This window comes from Thalia democratica, chromosome 1 (assembly GCF_965202585.1).
Source record: "Thalia democratica chromosome 1, ktThaDemo2.hap1.1, whole genome shotgun sequence".
In the NCBI taxonomy this organism is placed as follows: domain Eukaryota; kingdom Metazoa; phylum Chordata; class Thaliacea; order Salpida; family Salpidae; genus Thalia; species Thalia democratica.
In genome coordinates, this window is record NC_139165.1 from 62,776,362 (window position 1) to 62,785,256 (window position 8,895).

At 25.2% G+C, this 8,895-nt stretch overlaps 1 pseudogene across 1 annotated transcript; it reads right to left on the reverse strand.

Annotated features, from left to right (window-relative positions):
• Nucleotides 1-580: 580 nt before the first annotated feature.
• Nucleotides 581-6,415, reverse strand: LOC145845788 (coatomer subunit zeta-1 pseudogene; annotated as a pseudogene). Its single transcript, XR_014370508.1, has 2 exons — nucleotides 6,302-6,415; nucleotides 581-1,591 (listed from the first exon to the last, which is right to left on the reverse strand). The product of XR_014370508.1 is annotated as a coatomer subunit zeta-1 pseudogene (transcript).
• Between the last annotated feature and the right edge of the window lie 2,480 nt (nucleotides 6,416-8,895).

Sequence of the window (8,895 nt, forward strand, 5' to 3'; positions counted from 1 at the left end):
GTCCGGTACATCAATAATTTTTATTTATCTCTGCTAAAATATAGGTAAGTTTCATTCTGAGTAAAGAAAAATTAAACTTCATAACGTGTAATTTCCTTCCCATTATTAATTAAGTTTCAACAAAATGAAGTGTTTTTCAAAAACTGCAGCAGTAAATTATTGGTAAACACTAGCTGGTTAGACTACCTTTATTTAGAAAATATTAATAACCAATATTCTGCCAGGTATTATGCTATACTACATTATTTAACATTTGTAGGTTGTATATATACCAACTGTTAAACTATTTGTTATAATTAAAATCTATTAAATACAGTACTAGTGAGATTTGACATAATTTACACAAGTTAGTAACTAAGAAATTGTCGAATTAGAATGCGTAATAGAATTTCAATATATTTCAATATAATTTTTATAGCGAAGTTGTCACTCATTTATTTAAAAGTTTCTATCTTTTAACACTAATTTTTGGATAATTGCATACTACCAAGTTTATTTTGTTTATTAGAAAACTAAGCAATTGGTAATTCGTATAAAAACTATTTTATAATAGATATTAAATCTAATATAGTTACGTTGGTTAACTAATTCCTAAAATTCAGATACGTTTTAGACTAAAATTAGCTAAGTTTTATATAAAATCATAAAAACAAACTTTATAATCAAAGAATTTCACTTTTTTAGCAAAAAAAATTGTACAAATTGATTTCAGACCACTTATTGCTACTTAAGATAAAAATTTCAAATACTTGCAGCAGCATTAAATTTTTGAAACCTTTTTGTGTAAACTAAATAAATAAAGCTTCATTTTAAACTCCTTTGGCTGCTAGTTATGATTTTCCATGAATAAGTAATTTTTAAGAAAAAGAAATATGGAAAATGTAAGTGAAAAATATTTAAAATCAATAGTTTTAAATTTAAAAGCAAAAAGTATTGGAATAATCAAAGAATGTAAAAATATTAATATCAAACGCAAAATTTTAGTAAGGCTACTAACATTAAAACATAATTGACAACAAAAATCTTGAATTAACAACTACTAAAAAGTAATACAATTTTCTATCTTATTATAAACCAAGCCTGTTCCTAGCCTTCTGCAAGGCTTGGTAAACGTCAAGTTCCTCCTCCCTTCTAGTTGGAACCTGTTTAATAATGGATATTGGATCAATTTCCATCAAGATCCCATCTGAGTCCAGCATCAGATCCACAATCAAGTAAATCTTCTCCATGCTGTTGAGAAGAAACCTTTTCTCAACGTTGTGACGTAGCAGGGCGTCTATGGAGCGGTACAATGATGTGAGGATCTGATTCAGTAGCAATTCATTCTCTGTGACATCACCAACAATGTAGAAAAAGAGATCAACATGGGATTTGTACACAACAGTTTTTCCATCAATCAATACAATCTCTGAATCACTCTTCTTGGTGGCCTGAAAGAGCTTCTTCTCAAAGATCTTCTGCTCATTGAGGCTCTCATAGCTGTTGTCATAGTACTTTGCAAGAATTCTTTTTCCATCATTGTCAAGAATGAGTAGAGACTTTACTGTCTTCATTGAAACTTCCATGCTCTTTTAATTTTATTTTGTAAAATCTGTAGGAATTTGTAATTCTTTATATAAATTATTATATATAAGAATCTGTTTTACTTAAAAAAATGAACAACATTTTTATTTTATACTTATTATTATTGCTTGAAGTACTTGTAAAAGTGTTGTATGTACATTAAATGTACAAGTGGAATAACAACTAAAAGAATATAATTTATTATTAAGTTAAGTTATAAAACACATTATGACGTAAATATAAAAATTAAAAGTGAAATGAATGGCTTGTAAACTGTTTTTTACATCTGACTGTAACTTTAGCCTAACAATGGATTTAGTTTTGGATTGTATAACTTAAAACCTTTAAAAATCATTTAAATAATAAAGCTTATTGTTGTTTATAACTTAAAACCAAAAAATTAAAATACAAGTAAATCAAAGAAAAGTGACTAAACAAAACTTATACTGTAAAATTTTGACTTGAACATATAAAGATATTTTGAAACATATAACCAAAACCTTTAAAATCAATAGAAATAATGAAGCTTGTTGTTGGTTATAGTTAAAAAAAGTTATAAATACTTAGATAAGTAATTAAACAAAACTAAAACTGAAAAATTTTGATTTTAACTATTAAGATAATTAATGTTTAATCAAAAACATTATAAATAACTAAAAATTCTAAAACAAATTTCTTTTATATATTATCTGTGAAGTGATAATATTGTTTTATTTATATTTATTTTTGCTTGCAGTTTTGAATTCATTTACTTTATAAAAAGACTTGAAAAGTTTGAATAACTTTTTCTAGTATCTACAAAAACAATTAAAAATGCTCATTAAATTATTTTTTTAAAGTTTTGTGTTTTTGGCGTAGTGTAGTTTGTTTAAGTGCTTCTTTATGATTAACATCATATGTGCATGGTTACCACTGATCAAGCTGAGAAAATTTCCTGACTTTTCTAAATCAAACTCTTAAATTAAACTTATTCTAAAATACATAATCTAACACTTTAAACTATATAATGCTTTCAATCTAATTTTAATACAGGTTAAAAACAACAGTTTTTGCTGAATTCTATAATCAAACTTCCAGTACATCACTTAAACCATCTGTGTATGATTGATGTTTGTAATAAACAGCTCTATCAGCAAAATAATTGTATTATTACCTTATAAACACAGCTTTTCTGAAAAAAGACACATTTTGTTAGCATTTCCTAGCATAAATGTATCTAGATAAAGATACGACATATAAGGAAATTTTACAATTAAAACCTTGAACTAATAACGAACTTTCACAACTAAAATCTTAAAAAAATAACAAATTTTTACAGTTGAAACCTTAAAACAATATAGAACACAATTTCTTAGAATTTCCTAGCTTTAATGTATCTAAATAAACGAAACGACATATAAGGAACTATTACAATTAAAACCTTAAATTAATAGGGAACTTTCACAACTCAAACCTTAAAACAATAACGAACTTTTACACTTAAAACATTAAAACAATAAAGATCTTAATCAAATACTGTTTTTTAAATGTATGTACTAAAACTTTTTTCTCCTTTTTTTTTAGAACTTCAACCTCTTCATCTGAATTGCATTCCGCTTTATTTTTTTGGCAATTAAAATCATTTGCCTCATTTTATTTAAATCACTCTCATTTGCTTCCCCTACACTTGTTGAAGAGAATCTTTTCTCTAAATCAAGCCACAACTTGTGGGCTTAATTTCTAATCTTTTGGCACTCATTTATTTTCACTTTCATTTATAAAATATTTCCTCTTATCATTTAGTATAAAATTTGTAACAAATAAATATACTCTTATTTACTTTAAAAACCCAAGTTACTCTACAAAAAATACAAATAATAAGTAAACTTAATCTTGGAATATACCTCTCTTATAACTTTTTTATAAATTTAAACAACTTTGAAAAGATTTTAAAGAGATAAAGTATACACATTAACTTGTTACATAAAATACTAAACTAACTGCTTAGTTATAAAGAAATCAATTATTTACTTAAACAAAAAACACTTTGATTCTAAAATTTTGCTAGATAAACTTTTGTGTATATATCACCGTTTCACTATGGAAGTGTCCTTGCTGCAGATCATCAATACTAAAAAGCTTACAAAATCTGCTTGTTCTAGTAGGGTACTTGTTCAATATGTTAATAGAAAATATTTTCAGTTTTGTAAACGATATTTTACTAATTTATACCAGATGAAGGCATTGGAAATAAAATTAAATATTTTTGTAAATTTCTAGGAAAATTTTGGAATTTTTTCTGACTTTAAAGGATTTTTAATTAATTTTTACCTTTTGAAGGCTTTGGAAAACAAGGAATTTTGTAAATTTAAATTGACAAAATCTGACCTTTTTTTTTTATTTTATCAAATTTCCTGACTTTTCCTGACTTTTTTTCAAAACCCCCCATTTTTTCCTGACCTTTCCTGACTTTTGTCATTTTTTAAAATTTTTCCTGATTTCCTGACCAAGTGGCAACCCTGTATGTGCTCTTAATTATCCAGTTATGTCAATGAGAAAACCACCTTTACAAAAAAAAACATGATTATTTGACCTACGTAGAACTTATCACATTCACTACACTTTGCTACACTTAATACAAGTCTTTTTTTTTCAATTACTCTGCTTTTTCCCTTTTTAATTTCATATGTTTTTTTTTGACCATTCCATCTTCTCTACCTTAGTTGCATAAAAAACTTTCTAAAAAGCTATAAACTTTCTATTTCAACATTAACTTCATAAGTTAAGAACTTATAATTAGTTATTAAAGTTGCAATCATTTGTGGTTGTTTGTATGTTACCATTACATTTGGATTCAGTTGTTTTTATCTTTCTGTCAGTCTCAACAAGTTTGAAAAGATGGTTATCCAAACTCTTACATTTTTGTTACTTTCTTTTATTCTTTTGGTTGTTGGTCTGAACCAGTCTTTCATTTTTTTCATCATTTCTACAATTAAATCCTATCTTTCAAAATTCTTAGAGCTTCAAATAATCACAAGGTTTTTGTAACCTATTGTTTTTTTCTAACACAAAATGGTTAAGATGTAAATTGTACAGTACATTTCTGCAATGACAACTAAATACATATACATCCTTGCTTAATTCCTGTGGAGGGATATATTAGAAAATCAATATTACATTTAAACAAATATTGAATAAAAATAGGCTAAACAAAAGCATTGTCAATAACTTTTTTGTATTTGAAAATATGACTGATTAATAAATATTTAGTTGTAATTTTCTTATGTTTTGTAGGAAATTTCAGTCAGTATGAGAAAAAAAAACAAAAATAACTCATTAGTTTTAAAATTATCCAAAACTAAAAAATATTAATTTTTTAAAGAATGGTTATAAAATAATTGTCAAAAAATATTATAATTTAAAAACAAATGTAACAAACTTAAGTATTTATAGACTTAGAAAAAAAATTACTTTAAGAATAGAACACCAGAATTATTTGGTAATACTGAGTTAAATTTGAATTAAGCAAGTATTTAACTAGTAACTCTAAATTGTCATAAAAGGTTAAAAAATTTAAAATCACAGTATAAATGGGTTATGATTAACTTTAGGTGGGCACCAATATTGAAGTGAAATTCAATGTACAGGAATTTTTCAGGTTTATTTTAAATAATTTTCAGTTTTGTTTCGCCCTGCTTATGTACTTATACTACTTAATGCAACTTTAGATGACTCTTCAACTGTATAATATAATACTATACTAATCTATAATTTTAGATGACTCTTCAACTCTTTAACAGTGTCATTTCAACATTGCGACTTTTAAGCTATTTTTTATTCTTTTAGTATTATGATTTATATAGGTTACACATTTTTAGGCCTTATTTAAATCTAATGATAGTGTCATTTCAACTAAGTGTCATTTCAAATTATATTTTACATTAATAGATAATGTAAAATGTTTATGTAGGTTACATATTGCTTAGTTGTAATGACACTTAGTTGTAATGACACTATAGTTAGACTTAAACAAGGCCTAATGACCAACTTAATTTTTATAATTAATTCACAGTAGTATTTAACCTACATAAACCATAATACTAAAAGAATAAAAAATAGTTTAAAGTCGCATTGTTGAAATGACACTGTTATATACAGTTGAAGAGTCACCTAAAATTACATTCAATAGTATAAGTATACTTTCATAATAAAACTGAAAAATTCCTGTATATTGAATTATACTTCGATATTGGTGCCCACCTAAAGTTAATCATAACCTATAAATGTACTACTAATAATTTTTTTTTGCAGCTTGTAGATTGATAACAATTCTAAATATTTTATAAAGTTTTATGCTGAAATGTTATTTACAAATGTTTAGCAAACTATTTTTTAATTAATTTGTTTCCAAATGTTGTAGTAGAAAATTATGCTTAGTTTGTTTTTGTTTTATTTTAATTTGCAACAGCTAACTAAGGGTGATGGTATAATTTGAATTTTACATTACAGAATTGCATAGTTTTATTTACCGATTATGATTTTACCACATTTTGTTGTTGTTATTGATAAAATCTTAACACTGTAAGTTTGCTATAGGGTGTCAGAATGGGGTTTTTTAATTAAAAAATTTATTTTATTTTATAATAGTTTTAAGTTAATTGTTAAAAGTGGAAGTTTTTTAGTTTAATATCAGGAATATCAATTAATTTTTTAAATAACTTGATTTTTTTTTTGTGTATACTTGTTATTATTAACTCACTTGCCTGGCCATTGTGAAGCACAAAAACAGCCTCAAGGACTATTAACTTCTAGCCTCAAAATAAAAACTTCTTGAGTGTGTGGCAACCCTGTAATAAAATATAAACAGCTCTTGTGTTACAAATATTGGAAAACGTGCTTATACTATCTTAATTAAAAGCAAATACTTTATAAATGCCTGTTTTTTTGTCTTAATTTGAAAAACTGTAAACTAGCTTATGTTTCACAAAAATTTTAAACTAGTCTGAGTGGGCACAAAGATTTTACACAAATTGGAGCAAACATTAATGAACATTATTTGGAGGAACTTTTTACTATATTTCCGATATTCAATACATGTTTACTACCAGGTCTAAACTTCTGCAATGTGCTTTTAAAAAAGTAAAGATATCGGTAAGGTACGCACTTTAAAATGTACGCACCCGCGTAAGGTACGCAATAGATTTTAAAAAAAAATTTTAAACCATTTAATATAGGGTTTAGAATACTTATTCAAGACTAAATATTTATATATGGTATATATAAAAACAAATTATACAGTAATCTTCCTTTATTTTACCAACATATGTTTCTGTGTGTCAACGCACTTCAACTGGGTTGTTAATAGGAAAGATAACTAGATAACTAAAATGAAGTTACTAGGATCTTTTGTTAGCAAACAATTAAAACTATATTTTGAACAGTTATATGGTATATATAAATATTAGAGGTGTTATCAACGAAGACAAGCTCTTTAAAGCAATGATAGAAAACTGTAACTACTAGTGACATTTCAACTACGTTTGACATATTAACTCTATTAAAACTTTATCGTCAAATAAATATAAACTATTCTTTTTTATGAAAATTTATATTTGACTATAACTAAGTAGTAACAAAAAATAACTAGGTTTAAAATAAGTTTAGTTAAACAAAAGTTTAATTAAACTTGTACTAGAACTTATTTAAACAAAAGATTACTTTTTTATCTGTAAATAAGAATGCAACTATTTTACATTAGTGGAAATCTAAAGTTTATGAAACTTAAATTATATAAAGTAATTTTTTAAACTTTAACTACAGACCTTTTCGTTTTTAATAAATAAATAAACAACTTAAACTTAATTTTCAAAAATGATTCATGAATTTTGGTCAAGAAAAAACCTAATCGTAGCGGTACAAGATTTAACGATTTACAAAAACTAATCAAATAATTAAACACAAGTTTAGTTAATAAAAGTATATTTTAGATTAACACAAAATGAATTTAATTATTGATTTTTGTTTTTACACAATTAGGTTTTACAAATTTAACCACTGAATCATAAAATAGTTGAAATAAATTAACAATAACAGTAATATAAAACATAAATTCTTTAGAAATGCTTTTGTTGTACTCTTTTAATGTAAACACTGTAAATCAAAAAAATATCAGTGAAAATTAACGTAGAATGTCAATGTCTGGATTTTTTTGAGCTGAGAGACAAGTTCAAGGTAACATAAAGTTTTGGTTATGCCATTACAATCTTTAGACCAAGATTAAGCTCAATTCAGTATAAGAATAAGTTAGTTTTTAAAATATATATCTGCACTAAAAATGATTAAAAAGTGTACTGGTAAACGAGTATAGAATATATTTAGTTTAAATAAGCAAGTTGGTCTGCTATTAGTTAGTAAGTTTTAGTTGTATTTTTACATTGAATAGTTTTAAACATTGTTATCTTTTGAAATATATGCCTGATTAGTATATTAATTTTATTTTTAACGCTTTCATTAAATTTTTTATGACTTTATCTAAGGCTTGCATCGTTATAGTTATGCGTGCAACAATTTATAGATTAAATAAAACTAGTTTTAAAAACAGCTACTTTTTATTGTTTTACAAAGACAAAAATAAATATTGTGCAGATACTTATGAAAAATGTATTTAACGGTTTATTGTTTTATGAAGCACATACACATAGTGCGTGCAATAACTTTTAAATATAATTAAACAATTTATCAAATTTTATTATAAATAAACAACAAATGTTATGCGTGCATAAACTAGTAAGGACAATAAAAGAAGTTAACCAAAGTTTATTGTTATATTAAGCAAAAAATAGCAATCTATTTAGTTTTTTTTTTTAATATATGTTTATAAAATTGTTTTAGCTTTTTAAAATTAAATATTTTTTTTTCCTTATATATAAAACTAAATAGAGCGTAGCAGTCTGAATTGATATGAAACATTTTTATACTGCTAAGCTTTAGGTCAGGGGTCGGAAAACTGCGGCCCTCAAAGCAAAAATCTGCGGCCCGCAAGGTACTTTTTAGCTAAAAAGATACTTTTCTAAAACAATAAAAATATAAGGTTTTGTAATAAAAACTTAGAATTTGGCTCTTAGTTCGATAAATACTCTTTACTGGTGTTTTATTATTGCTTATTTAATAATTTTTTTGTTTAAAACTGTATTTTTATAAGGATATTTACTATTGTTTTAAAATAAGTGCGGCCCTCGAAGATTTTTCTAAATAGTCCAGCCCGCGATCAATTTATTCTTTGAAAATTAGCCCACGAGTCACTAAAGGCTGCCGAGTGCCGACCCATGCTTTAGGTGAAAAATCATATTCAAG